This window comes from Chiloscyllium plagiosum, unplaced genomic scaffold, assembly GCF_037043375.1.
Source record: "Chiloscyllium plagiosum isolate Xiang-an unplaced genomic scaffold, Cpla_swu_hap1 HiC_scaffold_51, whole genome shotgun sequence".
NCBI lineage: Eukaryota > Metazoa > Chordata > Chondrichthyes > Orectolobiformes > Hemiscylliidae > Chiloscyllium > Chiloscyllium plagiosum.
Genome location: NW_028270189.1, coordinates 23,644,312 through 23,662,561, shown reverse-complemented (window position 1 = coordinate 23,662,561; position 18,250 = coordinate 23,644,312). Strand labels below are relative to the sequence as shown.

Here is an 18,250-nt window from a genome sequence, read left to right as displayed (position 1 = left end):
GCCACCTATCACACCCCCCGGCTCCTATCAATACCTCACTGCCTTTAATCACTCCTCCACCAATCCATGTGATCTGATAGGATTTGCAAACACACTTCCTGCAGACACAATCATCAGGATCATTGAAACTCTCTCTAATCTCCAACATCCGACAGGAACAGCACGCCACTCTACAACAGGCCATCTCTCCGCCTTAACAATCTACAGACCAAGACAAAGGCACAGTCTTACTGCTCGAAAAATACTGCCCGAGAATAACTTAATGCTTACGCTTTATATTTTAAACATTTAAACAGCAGACCGAAAGACATAAAAAAGAAACCCTCCCCTTTCTCACTATTAATATAATAAAACTGTCTAAAATTGATGTTTCAAGAGACTGAAACCCACTGAGCTGATTCGGCTGTGAGCAGCTCAAAGAGAGAGGTCTCTCTGAGGGCAGCTGTGAAATGTCACTGTTTGTTTCTCTTTTCTCCAAGCTGCATTTCCGAGCGGTTTATACCTGCACAACCAGTCAGCTGGGAGAGGTCACTGCTCGGTTTTATTCACTGGAGGTTGCCTTTGCTGCCCAGACCAGTATTTATTGGCCACCTTTATGTGTCTTGGAGAAAGTGGTGGTGAACGGCCGCCCTGAAATGCTGCAGTCCATGTACACCACAGTGATGTTTGGACAACAATCCCCCACTAGACCCACATCCCTCCCTGTCTCTGTAATCCCTCTCCAGCTTCAGAAATTGCATGTGTGTAATTTTACCTCAAATTGTACACTGAGAATGATGGAGCTTTTTTAAAAATAATACATTGCTAAAAAGGGAGGCAATGGCCAGATGATATTCTTGCTAGACGAGTAAAATGAGCAATCTTCCGAGGATTACGGTTAGATGGTAGCACCATGGCTGATGGTGGCATCTGATATCAATAAAATCTCGAATGAAAAGGCTCATGATGACCATGAAACTACTGTCGACTGTTAGGAAAAAACCCATCTGGTTCACTAATGCCCTTTAGGGAAGGAAACTGTCTTCCTCACCCGGTCTGGCCAACATGTGACTCCAGACCCACAGCAATGTGGTTAACTCCTAACTGCCCTCAGGGTAAACATCCACATCTGAGTGAATAAACAAAAAGAGATTTATATTTAAATCGCAGAGGAAAGATTTTTTAAAAACAAAATGGTGTTTTCAAACTTTAAAAAAATCACCTTGGTCAGATGGCACTATAGACGCTGCAATAATCAGGGAGAATATAAGGAACAAATATACAGAGAGATCTCCGATATACAGTCACAACAATAAGGTTATAGTAGTAGGTGATTACGATAGTGTGAAAGGTTTGGTTGGTAAAGAATGTGTTAAATGAGTTCAAGAAATGTTCTTTATCAATATTTAAATGTTCCTATCAGGAAGCAAGCAACACCTGACCTTTTCTTGTCTGATCAGACAGGGCAAGTGACTGAAGTGATAGGACGGGAACAGTTTGGGTGAGAGGAAATTGTGGGCACCATGGAGAAATAGTTGTATAATCGATAACTACAGGTGAGCTGCCTGATGACTGGAGAGTGGCTAATGTTGTATCTTTGTTAATGAAGGGGTATAAGGAGCAGCCCAGGAACTGTAGACCTCAGTGGTGGGTAAGCCGTTGGAGGCGATTCAGAAGGATAGGATTTGCATGTATTTGGAGAGTTAAGGAATGATTAGGGACACTCAACATGGTTACTTAACAGGGTGTCTCACAGACTTGATTGAGATTTTTAAGGTAGTCACCAAGAAGATCGATGAGGGCAGAGTGGCAGACATTGTTTATTTGGACTTTAGTAAAGCCTTTAAAAAGGTTGTGCAGGGGAGACGAAGTTGTAAAGTTCGATCCCATGGGATTCAGCAAGAGCTTGCCAACTGGATACAAAATTAGCTTAACAATAGGAGACAGTAATAGTGGAGGGTTGTTTTTCACACTGGAGGCCCGTGACCAGCAGTGTTCTCCAGGAATCGGTGCTGGGTCCATTTTTGTTTGTCATGTGTGTAGATGGTTTGAATTAGAATATACAAAGCATGGTTTGTTGTGGGTGACATCAAAAACTGTTAAGGTAGACAGTAACAAAAGGTTATCCACGAATACAGAGGGATCCTGATCAATTGGGTGAATGGGCTGAAATGTGGCAGATGGAATTTAATTTGAATAAATGTAAGATATTATATTTAATAAAACAAAATCTCCTTTAGCCTCATTAATTAATTACACTAATTAAAAGTAAGGCCTTGAGTAGTGATGTGGAACAAAGAGACCGAGGGGTTCAGGTCTTTGCAGTTTGTGTCACATGTAGACAGGGTGGTTAAGTGGGTGTTTAGCACGCTTACCTTCATTGCTCAGACCTTTAGGTATAGGAGTTGGGACCCTGTCATGAGGTTATACATGATGTTGGTGAGGCCTCTTCACTGTGTTCAGTTCTGGTCCCCGTTAGAGGAAGGATGTTATTAAATTGGAGAAGGTTCAGAAGATGTTTCCCAGGATGTTGCCATGAATGGAATGATTGTTTTAGAAGGAGAGGATGGATAGGCTGGGATGTCTGTCACTGGAGAGCAGGAGGTTGAGGGGTGGCCTTATTAGAGGTTTATAAAATCATGGAGTGTGAGCAGCAGCTAAGGTAAGACAGTTTGTTTTAAAATTACTTACCGGTAGCGGACAGCGGTGATTTTTTCTCTCTTTACAGAAAGAGCGGGAGCAGCAAGGGAAAGTGACGAAGACCGGAGGGGCAGTCGGGTAGGTTTTTTTTCCCTTTAAAAGCGCGCAGGAGAAGAACCCGAGGCACTACAGAGGTAGTGTCTCCCACCCGCCCTCCTCCTCTAACCTAAATAATAAGACCCGGTGTGGTAAGTAGGTAAGTGCTGCATTTTGCTTGTTCTATTCTTTAGACCTAGTTTTTTTTTTACAAAAGGTTACTTTCAGAGGGACGGAAGTGAAGGCAGTGCAATGTTCCTCTTGCAACATGTTTGAGGTGAGGGATGCCATGGACATCCCTGCTGAAAACACTTGCCGGAAGTGCACCCATCTCCAGCTCCTCCAAGACCGTGTTAGAGAACTGGAGCTGGAGTTGGATGAACTTAGGATCATTCGGGAGGCAGAGGGGGTCATAGATCGGAGCTTTAGGGAAGTAGTAACTCCAAAGATGGCAGATAGATGGGTGACAGTGAGGGGGACTGGGAGGAAGCAGCCAGTGCAGGGACCCCCTGCGGCCGTTCCCCTCAAGAACAAGTATACCGTTTTGGATACTTGTGGGGGGGGGGACTTACCAGGGACAAGTAACGGGGCTCAGGTCTCTGGCACGGAGCCTGTCCCCATTACTCAGAAGGGAAGGGTGGAGAAGAGCAGAGCAGTAGTAATCGGGGACTCGCTAGTTCGGGGCACAGATAGGAGGTTTTGTGGGAACGAGAGAGACTCACGTTTGGTATGTTGCCTCCCAGGTGCAAGGGTATGTGATGTCTCTGATCGTGTTTTCCGGGTCCTTAAGGGGGAGGGGGAGCAGCCCGAAGTCGTGGGCCACATTGGCACCAATGACATAGGTAGGAGGAGCGCTGAGGATGTTAGACAGGCTTTCAGGGAGCTAGGTTGGAAGCTCAGAGTTAGAACGAACAGAGTTGTTGTCTCTGGTTTGTTACCCGTGCCACGTGATAGAGAGTCGAGGAATGGGGAGAGAGAACAGTTAAATGCGTGGCTACAGGGATGGTGCAGGAGGGAGGGATTCCGGTATTTGGATAACTGGGGTTCTTTCTGGGGAAGGTGGGACCTCTATAAACAGGATGGTCTACACCTGAACCTGAGGGGCACCAGTATCCTTGGTGGGAGGTTTGCCAGTGCTCTTGGGGGGGGCTTTAAACTAACTCTGCAGGGGCATGGCAACCCAGACTGTAGCTTTAGGGTGCAGGACCTGGAGTGTAGGGAGGTTAGGAACATGGCATCAATTTCAAAGGAGGGTGCCTGTAAACAGGAAAGTGGTTTGAAGTGTGTATACTTCAATGCAAGACGTACACGAAATAAGGTAGGTGAACTTGCAGCGTGGGTTGGTACCTGGTTCTTCGATGTTGTGGCTATTACGGAGACATGGGTAGAACAGGGACAGGATTGGCTGTTGCAGGTTCCAGGGTTTAAATGTTTTAGTAGGGTCAGAGGTGGGGGTAAAAGAGGGGGAGGTGTGGCATTGCTTGTCAAAGATAGTATTACAGCTGTGGAAAGGACGATGGATGAAGACTCGCCATCAGAGGTAGTTTGGGCTGAGGTTAGGAATAGGAAAGGTGAGCTCACCCTGTTAGGAGTTTTTTTACAGGCCTCCTAATAGTCCTAGAAACGTAGAAGAAAGGATTGCGAGGATGATTCAAGAGAAGAGTGAAAGTAATAGGGTGGTTGTTATGGGGGACTTTCCTGATATTAATTGGGAAAGCTACAGCTCAAGTTCGTTAGATGGGTCAGTGTTTGTCCAATGTGTGCAGGAGGGCTTCCTGACACAATATGTAGATAAGCCAACAAGAGGTGAGGCCATACTGGATTTGGTTCTGGGTAATGAACCAGGCCAGGTGTTAGAATTAGAGGTAGGTGAGCACTTTGGGGACAGTGACCACAATTCGGTGACCTTTACTCTAGTGATGGAGAGGGATAAGTGTGCACTACAGGGCAAGAGTTATAGCTGGGGGCAGGGAAATTATGATGCTGTGAGGCATGACTTAGGATGTGTGGCCTGGAAAAGTAAGCTTCAAGGCAAGGGTGTAATTGATATGTGGAGCTTGTTCAAGGAGCAACTATTGAGTGTCCTTGGTAAGTATGTACCTGTCAGGCAGGGAGGAAAGGGTCGTGTGAGTGAGCCGTGGTTTAATAAGGAATTGGAATCCCTTGTTAAATGGAAGAGGGCGGCCTATGTAAAGATGAGGCGTGAAGGTTCAATTGGGACGATTGAGAGTTATAAGGTAGTCAGGAAGGACCTGAAGAGAGAGCTAAGAGCAGCAAGGAGGGGACATGAAAGGTCCTTAGTTGGTAGGATTAGGGAAAACCCTAAGGCTTTCTATAGGTATGTCAGGAATAAAAGAATGACTAGGGTAGGAATAGGTCCAGTCAAGAATAGTAGTGGGAAGTTGCGTGTGGAGGCTGAAGAGATTGGGGAGACACTGAATGAATACTTTTCGTCAGTATTCAATCAGGAACAGGACATTGTTGTCAATGTGAGTACTGAGTCACAATTAAGTAGAATGGATGGCTTTGAGGTATGTAGAGAAGAGGTGTTGGAAATTCTGGAAAGGGTGAAAATAGATAAGTCCCCTGGGCCTGATGGCATTTATCCTAGGATTCTCTGGGAAGCAAGGGAGGAGATTGCAGAGCCATTGGCCTTGATTTTTATGTCCTCTTTGTCTACAGGAGTAGTGCCAGAAGATTGGAGGCTAGCAAATGTGGTTCCCTTGTTCAAGAAGGGGAGTAGGGATAACCCTAGTAACTATAGGCCGGTGAGTCTCACTTCTGTTGTGGGCAAAATCTTAGAGAGAATTGTAAGGGATAGGATTTATGAACATCTGGATAGGAATAATGTGATCAAGGATAGTCAGCATGGTTTTGTGAAGGGCAGGTCGTGCCTCACAAACCTTATTGAATTCTTTGAGAAGGTGACTAAGGAGGTGGACGAGGGGAAAGCAGTAGATGTGGTGTATATGGATTTTAGTAAGGCGTTTGATAAGGTTCCCCATGGTAGACTACTGCAAACAATACGGAGGTATGGCATTGAGGGTGAGTTGGAGGTTTGGATTAGGAGTTGGCTGGCTGGAAGAAGACAGAGGGTAGTAGTTGATGGCAAAGGTTCATCTTGGAGTGCCGTCACTAGCGGTGTTCCGCAAGGATCTGTTTTGGGACCATTGCTGTTTGTCATTTTTATAAATGACCTGGAGGAGGGGTTAGAAGGTTGGGTGAGCAAGTTTGCGGATGATACGAAAGTCGGAGGAGTTGTAGACAGTGAGGAAGGATGTGGCAGGTTACAGCGGGATATAGATAAGCTGCAGAACTGGGCAGAAAGGTGGCAAATGGAGTTCAATGTAGCTAAGTGTGAGGTGATTCACTTTGGTAAGAGTAATAAAAAGATGGGGTACTGGGCTAACGGTCGGATACTTGGTAGTGTGGATGAGCAGAGGGATCTTGGTGTCCATGTACACAAATCTTTGAAAGTTACCACCCAGGTAAATAGTGCGGTGAAGAAGGCATATGGCGTACTGGCTTTTATTCGTAGAGGAATTGAGTTCCGGAGTACTGAGGTCATGTTGCAGTTGTATAGGACTCTGGTGCGGCCACATCTGGAGTATTGTGTGCAGTCTTGGTCGCCATACTATAGGAAGGATGTGGAGGCACTGGAACGGGTGCAGAGGAGGTTTACCAGGATGTTGCCTGGTATGGTAGAAAGATCGTATGAGGAAAGGCTGAGGCACTTGGGGTTGTTTTCATTGGAGAAAAGAAGGTTTAGGGGTGACTTGATAGAGGTGTATAAGATGATTAGGGGTTTAGATAGGGTCGACAGTGAGAATCTTTTTCCTCGTATGGAGTCAGCTATTACAAAGGGGCATAGCTTTAAATTAAGGGGGGGGGGTAGGTATAGGACAGATGTTAGGGGTAGGTTCATTACTCAGCGAGTCGTGAGTTCATGGAATGCCCTGCCAGTAGCAGTGGTGGACTCTCCTTCATTATGGGCATTTAAGCGGGCATTGGATAGGCATATGGAGGATAGTGGGCTAGTGCAGGTTAGGTGGGCTTGGATCGGCGCAACATCGAGGGCCGAAGGGCCTGTACTGCGCTGTATTCTTCTGTGTTCTATGTTCTATGCAGATAAGATGAATGGCTGCATGGGAGGGGGATTCAAGACACCGGTGCATACACTTTGAGAAGAGATGACAAAGATTTTAAAAAGACATGAGTTTTTCTATTTTTGCACTTATGGGTTGAACTTCCAGAGGAAGTGGTAGCTGTGAATACAATTACAATACTTAAAAGATATTTGAATAAGTACATAAATAGGAGATATTTGGAGGGATATAGGCCAAGCAGAGGCAGGTGTGATTAGTTTAGGTGGAAGTATAGTCGACATGGATTGGTTAGACCACAGGATCCATTTCCATGATACATAACTTTGAAACTCTTAACTCTCGGTGTCTTCGTGTTCACAACTCTCCCTATCACTGTCACCTCATGAAGCTTCACAACTCTTCCTTATCTCTGCTATCATAAGCATCTCTGTAACATCCTCCAATCACACAATCCTCCCTATCTCTGTAATCTCGATCCCCACAAATCTCTCTGCTAAGTGCCTTTCTGTAATTCCAGCCTTGAGGATAGCCCATTTTTAACTCAGATTCCTGCACCCTGAGCTCCAGAATTTCCTACTAAACCTCTCTGCTCATTTGCCTCCCCAAAACATTAACCAATCATCTATCACCTATTCTAATATCAAAAAGGTATGAGATGATCGCAGCGGGCCTGTGTGCTTGATGACCAATATGGAGAAGATGGGGGCATTGTGTTCAACAGTTTAATACCAGAGACTCTGACCCCATTTTATTCCGTGTTTCTCAGTGATTCCCTCTTTTTGAAGCAGACATGAGTGAGAAGCAGTGGAGAATGTAAATGATACACAGTCTGCATAGTGAGGGGATTCCACCACCACTGGCTGTTTACCCTCCAGCTCCACAATGTCCAATAACCTATCCATGCTATCGCGGATCCTGGCACCAGGGAGGTAACATACTATCCTGGATTCATGCCTGTGGCCACAGAAGTGCCTGTCTGTACCCCTGACTATTGAATCCCCGTCACTCTCTTTCCTCCTGTTCTGTGCAGAATCCGAAGCAGGATACAGTATCTGTTTGATAGCGGGATACAGTATCTGTTTGATAACGGGATGATCACTGGGAACTCCTGCATTTCCTTCCTGAGCCTTTTACTTGATCTGATAGTCATCCATTCCCTTTCCTAACTCATTGAACGTGCTGTCCATAACATCCTCAGAATTGCAGATGAGCTACAGTGAGTCCATTCACAGCTTCAGATCTGAAAAGCAGTTTCCCAGTAACTGCAGATGGGCACACTTCCTGCACATATTGTCGCCAGGGACACTGGAAGCATCCCTTATTTCCCACATTGTACAAGAGGAGAATACCGTGGATCTGAGGTCTCCTGTAACAATGTCTCTCTAGATTCACCTAGTTCTCCTATCGTGAGAACTTAAATGAGCTAGCAACCTTTCTTCACTTCAAGCATGTCCATTATAATCTAAAGCCCTGACCTTTACTGAAGCTAACATGTTATACTTTAAAATCTGTTACAAAATATTCAGCAGGTATCTCATAAAAATTGGCTATTCCCATTGGGGCCATGTGAATTTCTGAATGGCCTGAACTAAACCTGAGTTTCAGCTTCACCTTCTCCCTGTCTCACCTCATTGTTTTCACCCAACTCCAAAACACACTCACTGAGCCAAGCAGCATTCTCAGTACAGCCCTGTCATTTTCAGTTGTCAGAATCTGGAACATTCCACCTGAAAAGATGCTGGAATTTTAGTCCATAGGAATTTTAATGGGTAGCTTGCAGAGAACTGAAAATAAAGAGTTTACAGGTTAACATTACGAAGTGGGTGATTGGGGACTAAATCTGACAGTTCCTGCAATGAGATGAGGTGCAATTTGGATAAATCTGTGCTCCCTTTCAGGGCAATATCTCCTTCCTCAGCTGCAGGGCCCAGAACAGAGCACACACCCAAAGGGTGATCCAGCCACAAATTTGTCAATCTCTCTGATTTTTGCTTTACAAAAGTATTGAAGATTGGATTTAGATTACTTTACAGTGTGGAAACAGGCCCTTCGGCCCAACAAGTCCACACCGACCCGCCGAAGTGAAACCCACCCATACCCCTACATTTACCCCTTACCGAACACTACGGGCAATTTAGTATGGCCAATTCACCTGACCCTGCACATCTTTGGACTGTGGGAGGAAACCGGAGCACCCGGAGGAAACCCACGCAGACACGGGGAGAACGTGCAAACTCCACACAGTCAGTCGCCTGAGGCAGGAATTGAACCCAGGTCTCAGGCACGGTGAGGCAGCAGTGCTAACCACTGTGCCACCGTGCCGCCCACTAAATGATATTTTCTCATAGACAGAACAGACAAACCTTTCTGTTTTCACAGTTAAATGCCAATTATATTCAGGTCCTGATGTCTCTGCTGACTGTAAAAACCTGTTTTTGAGATCCCAGTCTCAATTAATATCCCATAAAATGAATTCACACAACAAAACTCACAGTCAGTGCAGGATGAATAGTAAAGACAAATATTTATCTTGCACCTAACCTACACGTCTCTGAAAACTAGGGGCAATTTAGCTCCCAGTGCAATGGCAAAGGAGATAGGGGTTAAAGAGTGAATAATAGGTGGGGACAGAGCCCAAAGGAACATTTGGAAAGAAAAAGGACTGGATAGTGATCTGGCTGGGAGAGTGCATAGCTGTTAATGGAGGGAACAGGAACCGGTGTCTGGCAGCATCTCAGTGGTTGTGATGGAAATGGTGGCTGATGTACGTTCTGCCGCAAATAAGACCCTGAGCTTCCAGTTGCCTGCCACTTCAACACACGAGCCTGTTCCCTGGGCAACATCCCTGTCTCATGCTTACTGCAATGTTCCAGTGAAGCTTGATACAAACTGGCAGAACACTCCAGAACATACCAAATGGATCCGTATTTCAATTACAGCAATTTCCCCTCCCATGTGGTCAACAATACCCTCCACCGTATCTCCTCTACTTCCCACACCTCCGTCCTTGATCCCAACTCCTTCAACTGCAACAAGGATAGAATCCCCCAAGTCCTCACATTCCACCCAGGTACAACACATCATCCTCCACCATTTCCACCACCTACAATCAGACCCCATCAGAGATATATTTCCCTCCCCAGCCCTTTCAGCATTCCTCAGAGACCATTCTCTCTGTGACCATTCTCTCTGTGACTTCCTTGTTAGATCCACGCTCCCCACCAACCCATCCTCCACTCCCAGGCACCTTCGCTCGCCATAGCAAGAGGTGGAAAACCTGTGCCCACACCTTCCCCTCACCTCCATCCAAAACACCAAAGGATCCTTCCACATTCAGCAGAGATAGTTCTTACATTCAAACATCTCACCTATTGAGTCCTTTGCTCTCGATGTGGTCTCCTCTACAGTGGGGAGACAGGACAACAACTTGCGGAATATTTCAGGGAACACTTCTGGGACACGTACCAACCAACCACACTGCCCTGTGGCCGACAACTTCAACAGCCCCTCCCACTCCGCCAAGGACATGCAGATTCTGGGCTGCCTCCATCGCCAAATCGACCCATCCGAAGCCTGGAGGAATAACACCTCATCGTCCGCCTTGGGACCCTTCAACCACACAGCATCAATGTTTCCTCATCTCCCCTCACCCCACCTTATCCTAGCTCCAACTCTCCAACTCGGCACTGGCCTCTTGAACTGACCCACCTGTCCATCTTCCTTCCCCATTATCCACTCCACCCTCTCACCATTACCTCTCATCTGCATCTACCTATTGCCTTCCTAGCTCCCTTCCCCCCCAACCTACACACCCCCTCCTATTTATTTCTCAGCACTCTTTCCCACACCGCACATTCCTGATGAAGGGCATATACCTAAAATGTCGATTCTCCAGCTACTTGGATGCTGCCTGACCTGCTGTGTGTTTCCAGTGCCACATGTTAACGAAGCTGGAAGAAGAAAACCTCATCACCCACTCGGGGACCCTTCAGCCCTTTGGCCTCAATATCAAATTCAATAATTTTAGATCCTGAACTCTCCCATGTCCTAGCATCCTAGCCCCCTACCCCACACACCAGGCCTTGTTATTATATAGCCTGCTATTACACACTGTGATTAGCCACTAACAGTCCCCATAAACAGCTATTCACTCTCCCCCAGCCAGATCGATATACACTCCTTTGTCCAATTTCTCCTCTCTCTCTCTTTGGGCTCTATTCCCAATCATTTACTCTTTAACCTATACCTTCTGCATATAAACCAACATTTTTTCCTCAGTCACATCAGTTCTGAGGAAGGTTCATAGGATCAGAAATGTTAACTATGACTTGTCTTCACAGATGCTGCCAGACCTGCTGAGCTTTTCCAGCACTTTCTGGTTGTTGTTTATCATTTCCATCATCCACAGTTTTTTCTGGTTTTTATTTAGCGGGAGCTTGTAATTCATGTCAAGCAGCCTACATCATGTGTTTATAAACCGCCCCAGTACCCACAAACTCCATTTTTCTCCCAATCTATGCCACTCCCATCACACTCACTGAGTCCCCCCTCACAGTGACACTGCGCCTGCACAGCTCATGGTCACGTGTTGGCCTGCTGGCCACACCCCTCATTCACTTATATTGGCTGGAGGATCACGCCAACTCTCCTATTGGTCTGCAGCTGCTGTCAATCACCTGGGCCCCATTGTGTCATGTTGGTGGGATCCTCCCATAAGTGTTGGAGGCTGAAGGGTGACCTCATTGAGTTTTATAAAACCATGAGGGGCATGAATGGGATAAATAGACAGGTCCAGAACGAGAGGGCATAGGTTTAAGTTGACAGGGAAAATATTTAAAAGGGACCTAAGGGGCAACTTCTGTCAATCAGAGGATGCTGCATGCATGGAATTTTCGGTCAGGACAAGTGGTGGAGCCTGGTACAATTACACCATCTGAAACGCATCTGAATGGGTATATGAATAGGAAGGGTATAGAGGGATATATGCCAAGTGCTGGCAAATAGGACTTGATTAGGTTAAGACATCTGGTCAGCATGGACGAGTTTGACCGAAGGGTCTGTTTCTGTGCAGTACATCTCTATGGCTCGATGGCTCTGCGGTGGGATGAGCTTCATCATTCACAGTGAATGGGGCATTATCACAGAGTATAAGGGCTGGGGGCTATTCAGCCCATTTGAGCTGTACTTTCTCCCTCTGCAGATGCTGCAAATCTGTCCCAACTCCCCTCCCATTTGTCCATAGCCCTCCAAATCTTTCCTTAAAAAGTTGAATTCCAAATTTGTTTTGACAGTAACTGTTGAATCTGCATTCAGCTGTTGTTCAAACTGTTCCAGATGCTCAGAACTGACTCAGTAAAATAATCTTCTCATTTTTAACTTGCATTATTTGCCAGTTACATGAATGCAGTTACTAAAAATTGTGACAAACTTTCTACTTTCCCTCTCTGTCAACTAAATATCCTGGAGACAAATCTGCTCCTGGTTGAAATCACGACAAGGGGAGGTTGAATAGGCTGGGGCTGTTTTCCCTGGAGTGTCGGAGGCTGAGGGGTGACCTCACAGAGGTACATAAAATCATGAGCGGCATGGATAGGATAAAGAAGATAAATAGACAAAGTCTCCTCCCTGGAGTGGAGGCTTCCAGAACTAGAGGGCATAGGTTTAGGGTGGGAGGGGAAAGATATAAAAGAGACCCGAGGGGCAACGTTTACACACAGAGGATGGTACGTGTATGGAATGAGTTTTCAGACGAAGTGGTGGAGGCTAGTACAATTGCAACATTTAAAAGGCATCTAGATACGTATATGAATAGGAAAGATTTGGAGGGATATGGGCCGGGTGCTGGAAGGTGGGATAGATTGGGCTGGAATATCTGGTTGGCATGGATGGGTTGGACCGAAGGGACTGTTTCTGTGCTGTATATCTCTGTGATGAATGACCTTTCAGCCATTTTTTTAATCCAAATAGCTAGTTCTCCCCGTATTCTATGATGTTGAACTTGCTAACCAGTCTGTTGTTATGTGGAACATTGTGTCTTCCTGAAGTCCATGTTAACGATGTCCATGCACAAAGCCATGCTGATTCTCCCCAATTATTTGCCTTTCCAATTACATGCAAATCCTGTCCCTTAGAATCCCTTCCAACAACTTGCCTGCCACTGACTTCAGGCTCACCGGTCTATAGTTCTCTGGCTTTTCCTTACCACCTTTCTCAAATAATGGCACACATCTTCCAGCACCTCACCTGTAGTTATTGATGACACAAATATCTCAGGGAGGGGCCCAACAATCACTTCCCTAGCTTCCCACAAATTTCTGGGATACATCTGATCAGGTCCCAGGGATTTATCCACCTTTATCCATTTTAAAACATTCAGGGTATCCTCCTCTGTAACATGGACACTTGCCAAGTTATCGCTATTTATTTGTGCAAATTCTCTAGCTTCCATATCGTTTTTCAGTAAAAACCAATGTGTAATATTCATATAGAATCTTTCCAACCTCCTGCGGTTCCATAGTCAGTCTTGTTGATCTTTGAGGGTCCCTATTCTCTGCCAGGTCACTCTTTGTCCTTAGTGTATTTCTAGAATCTCTTTGGATTCTCCTTAAACCTATTTCCCAAAGCCATCGCTTGTCCCCTTTTTGCCCTCCTGGTTTCCCTCAAGTATTCTCCTACTGTCTCTATACTCCTCCAGGGATCCACTCAAACCCAGCTGTCTGTACCTGTCATATCCCTCCTTCATTTTCTTGACCAGAGCCTCAATTTCTCTTGACAGGCAGCATTCTCTACGCCTCCCAGCCTTGCCCTTAACAGGAACATACTGTCTGTGTACTCTCATTGTCTCATTTTTACAGGCCTACGGAGGCAATGGCAGATGTGGACAGAGAATCAATCATTCTCAGTAAAGAGGAAGTGCTGGGAATGGGAACAGCCTAAAGGTAAAAGGGGTGCCTGGCCGTGATGGAATGCATCCCAGGGGCGAAAAGAGATGGCCAGGAAAATAGCAAATGTGTTTATGATAATTCCCGAATATTTGCTGGACTCTGGGACGTATCTGACAGATTGGAAAGCTGCAAATGTGATGCCACTATTTTAAAAAAAAACACCCATTAGTTTAACTTCTGTAGTGGGGAAAATGCTTGAACCTCTCAAGGAAGTAGTAGCGAGTTATCTGGGCAGAAACTATCCCCCATTGAGCAGACACAGCATGGATTCATGAAAGGCAGCTCATGTTTAACGCATTTACTTGAACTATTTGAGGACATCACAAATGCATTGGACAAGGGGGACCCGGTGGATGTGGTGTATCTGGATTTCCAGAAAGTAATCGACAAGTTGCCACATGAAAGGCTGCTGTATAAGATAAAGGCTGCACGGCTTTATGGGTAATGTATTAGCATGGATACAGGATCGGTTAACCAACAAAAAGTAAAGAATGGGGATAAACGGGTGTTTGGATTAGTGTTGGCACTACAACTGTTTACAATTTACACAAATGTTTTGGAGTTGAGGACCAAGTGTACGGTGTCAGAGTTCAGATTTGATACAAAGATGAGGTAGAGCAATGTGTGCAGAGGCCACCGTAAGTCTGCACAGGGATACAGATCGGTTGAGTGAGTGGGTAAGGATCTGGCAGATGGAGGACAATGTTGGGAAATGAGAGGTCATCCATTTTGGTCGGACTAACAGCAAACTGGATGATGAAATGGTGAAAACTTGCAGCATGCTGCTGTGCAGAGGGAGCTGGGTGTCCTTCTGCATGAATCACAGGAAGTTGGTTTGCAGGTGCAGCAGGTAATTAAGGCAGTGAACGGAATATTGTGCTTCCTTGCTAGAGGGATGGTTATGCTGCAGCTGTACAGGCCACACCTGGTACAGGTGTGTACAGGTTTGATCTCCTTACTTCAGCAAGGATGTACTGGCACTGGAGGGGGTGCAGAGGAGGGTCACTAATTTGGGCCTGGAGTTGAGAGGGTTGGTGTATGTGGAGAGATTGAGAAAACTCATTGTAATTTAGAAGAATGGGAGATTGGATGGGGTAAAAAAACAAAATTATGAAGGGAGTAAGTAAGATAGAAGCAGGGAGTTTATTTTCACCAGGGGTGGGTGAAACTAGAGAACGTAGCGTCAAAATAAGGTGGAGCAGATTTAGGACTGAGTTCAGGAGTAACTTCTTCAGCTAAAGGGTTGTGAATCTGTGGAATTCCCTGCTGAGTGAAGCAGTTGAGCTATCAACTTTATTTGCCTTTAAGGCAAAAGGTAGATTTGTGAACAGGAAAGGAATTAAGGGTTATGGTGAGAGAGCAGGAATGTGGAGCTGAGGCCATGAAAAGATCAACCCTGATCTTATTGAATGGCAGAGCAGGTTTGAGGGGTCAGATGAAAGTTTTTGCCTTGTGCCATCAAAATTGACCTTTGAAAAGTTAAGTTTCTAAATTGGACAATCTGGTCTATTATTTTCTGTAACTATTTTAAAATTAATAGAATTATCAGAGAATCCCAGAATCCCAACAGTGTGGAATGAGACCATTCGGTCCATCACATCGATACTGACGCTCAGAGCCTCCTAACCTCCCCCTGTAATGTTGCATTTTCCAGGGCCACCCAACCTACACATCCCTGAACACTACGGGCAATTCAGCCTGGATAATCCAATCTACCCTGCACATCTTTGGACTGTGGGAGGAAACCAGAGAACCCGGATGCAATCCACGCAGACAACTGCAATAAGGTGATCAAGCCTTTCTTAATTCCCAGTTCCACCCAAATAACTTCACTGGGCGTACTCCCATGAATATCCTCCCTAAGCACAAACATAATGCTATCCCTGATCAAAAACGCTACTCCCCCCCTCTCTTGACCCCATTTCTATTCTTCCTATAGCATCTATACTCTGAAACATTAAGCTGCCAGTCCTATCCATCCCTGAGCCACGTTTCTGTAATACTCATAATATCCCAGTGCCATGTTCAAAACCATACCCTAAGCCCATCTGCCTTCCCTGTCAGGCCTCTTGCATTGAAATAAATGCAGTGTTACTGCTCAGTCTGACCTCATTCTCTGCTTTGCCCTTGTCTGCCTTGACTATTTGACCTCAGAACTGCACCAGCCTCAGACATACCTCTTTTCTCACTATCTATTTGCAATCACACCCACTCCCTCACTGGTTTAATGCCTCCTGAGTAGCATTAACAAATCTCCCTGCCCAGATATTACACACCTTCCAAATCAGGTACTATCCATCCTTCTTATCAGGTCAACTCTACTCCAGAGGAGATCACAATGATGCAAAAATGTGAATCATTTTCCCCTGCACCAGCTCCTTAGCCACTCATCCAGCACCTCCTCCTCTGTAATATGGACATTTTTCAAGACGTCACCATTTATTTCCCCACATTCTATATCGCCCATGTACTTCTTCACAGTAAACACTGATGCAAAGTATTGTTTCCCTATCTCGCCCATCGCCTGAAGCCCCACACAAAGACTGCCTTGCTGATCTCTATTTTCTCCTAGTTAGCCTTTTGTTCTTAATGTATTTATAAAAGCCCTTTGGATTATCCTTAACCCTATTCGCCAAAGCTATCTCACGTCCCCTTTTTGCCTCCTGATTTCCCTCTTAATTATACTCTTACTGCCTTTATACTTGAAGGACTTTTGGATTGGAATAAATGCAAAATACTACATTCTGACAAAACAAACGAGGGTAGGACTTACACTCAATAAAAGTAGGGCCTTGAGTAGTGATATGGGAACGAAGAGACCGAGGGCTTCACTCTTGGAAGTTTGTGTCACATGTAGACAGGGTGGTTAAGAAGGTGCTTAGCACACTTACCTTCATTGTTCAGACCTTTGAGTACTGGAGTTGGGACGTTATGTTGAGAATGTACAGGACGTTGGGGAGGCTTCTTCTGGAATACTCTGTCCAGTTCTGGTTGTGCTGTTATAGGAAGGATATTATTAAATTGGAGCAGGTTCAGGAGAGATTTACCTGCATGTTGCCATGAATGGAGGGATTGTGTTCTAAGGAGAGGCTGGATAGGCTGGGAATTTTTTCCACTGGCGTGCACGAGGTTGAGGGGTGACCTTATTAGAGGTTTATAAAATTAGAAAGAGTGTAGATAAGGTGAATAGCCAGGGGAGAGGGGGATTCAAAACTCGGGTGCATTCATTTTGAGAAGAAATGAGAAAGGTTTGAGAAAAGACATAAGGGTTTTAAAAAATATATATACGTGTGGAATGAATTTCCAGAGGAAGTGGTAGCTGTGAATACAATTACAATATTTAAAATACATTCAGATAAGTACATAAATAGGAAATATTTGGATGGATGTGGACCAAGCGGAGGCACGTACACTTAGTTCAGTTTGCAATTATGGTTGGCATGGACTGGTTGGACCACAGGGTCTGTTTCCTTGCTGTATAACATTATGACTCTAATCCTCACTAACTCTAAATCCCTCCATCCTCAACTCTCCTGATCACTGTCACCTCATCCAGCCTCACAACTCTTCCTTATTTATATAATTCCTCACCAGCCACAGAACGCTCCCTATCTCATGTCCTCCAGTTTCTCAGATCTCTGCTACAAGTGCCTTTCTTTAGTTCCAGCCTTGAGGATGCCCTCATTCACTCTGATTGGTTGGAAGACAAACTGGTACGACCTGGTCCTCTAGTACTGCCCTCTGCCCCCATTGGCCTGCGCTGACATCAATCACACGAGACCCATTGTGAGGTGAGTGGTGGGATCCTCCCTCTCTCTGTCCTGGGATGAGCTTCATCATTCATAGTGAATGGGGCAGTATCACAGAGCACAGGGGCTGGGAGCTATTCAGCCCATTGGGACTGTACTCTCTCCCTCTGGAGATGCTGCACATCTGTCCCAATTCCCTTCCCATTTGCCCATAGCCCCCCCAAATCTTCCCCTAAAAAGTAAAATTCCAAATCTTTTTATGAATAACTGCCGAGTCTGTGTCCAGCTGCCAATCAGACAGTTCCAGATGCTCAGACTTTACTGAATAAAATATTGTTCACATCTTCACATATTGTTTGCCAATTACCTGAAAATAGTTACTAAAATTGTGACATTGTTCACAATTCCCTTCTCTCTGCAAATTAAATATCCTAGACACAAATTTGCAGCTGGTCAAACTCACTGCTTAACCTTCTCAGCTCCACATACAATTATCTGTGCTTCTGCTAGCTCTCTACAAAAGAGGAACACATCTTATTTTCATTTATTCGTATCACAGAGATGTACAGCACAGAAACAGATCTTTGGTCCAATTTGTCCATGCCAACTAGGAATCCTAAACTAATGGAATCCTATTCCCAGCTATTGATCCGTATCCCTCGAAACCCTTCCTATTCATGTACCCAATCAGATGCCTTTCAAATGTTGTAATTGTATCAGCCTCCACTACTTCATC

General features: G+C 45.2%; 1 long non-coding RNA gene across 8 annotated transcripts in view; it reads right to left on the bottom strand.

The window, feature by feature from the left end:
- Positions 1–18,250, bottom strand: part of LOC148135062 (uncharacterized) — a 71,133-nt gene that overhangs the window by 44,242 nt on the left and 8,641 nt on the right. The window contains exons 6-7 of one of the 8 annotated variants that reach the window (XR_015755416.1): positions 16,657–16,761; positions 1,031–1,108 (exon numbers count right to left, since the gene is read on the bottom strand). The exons of 6 other annotated variants lie outside the window; for them this stretch is intronic. This is a non-coding gene — a long non-coding RNA (uncharacterized LOC148135062). The remainder of the gene's footprint in view (positions 1–1,030; positions 1,109–16,656; positions 16,762–18,250) is intronic. One more of the 8 variants, XR_015755410.1, reaches the window with a different exon arrangement.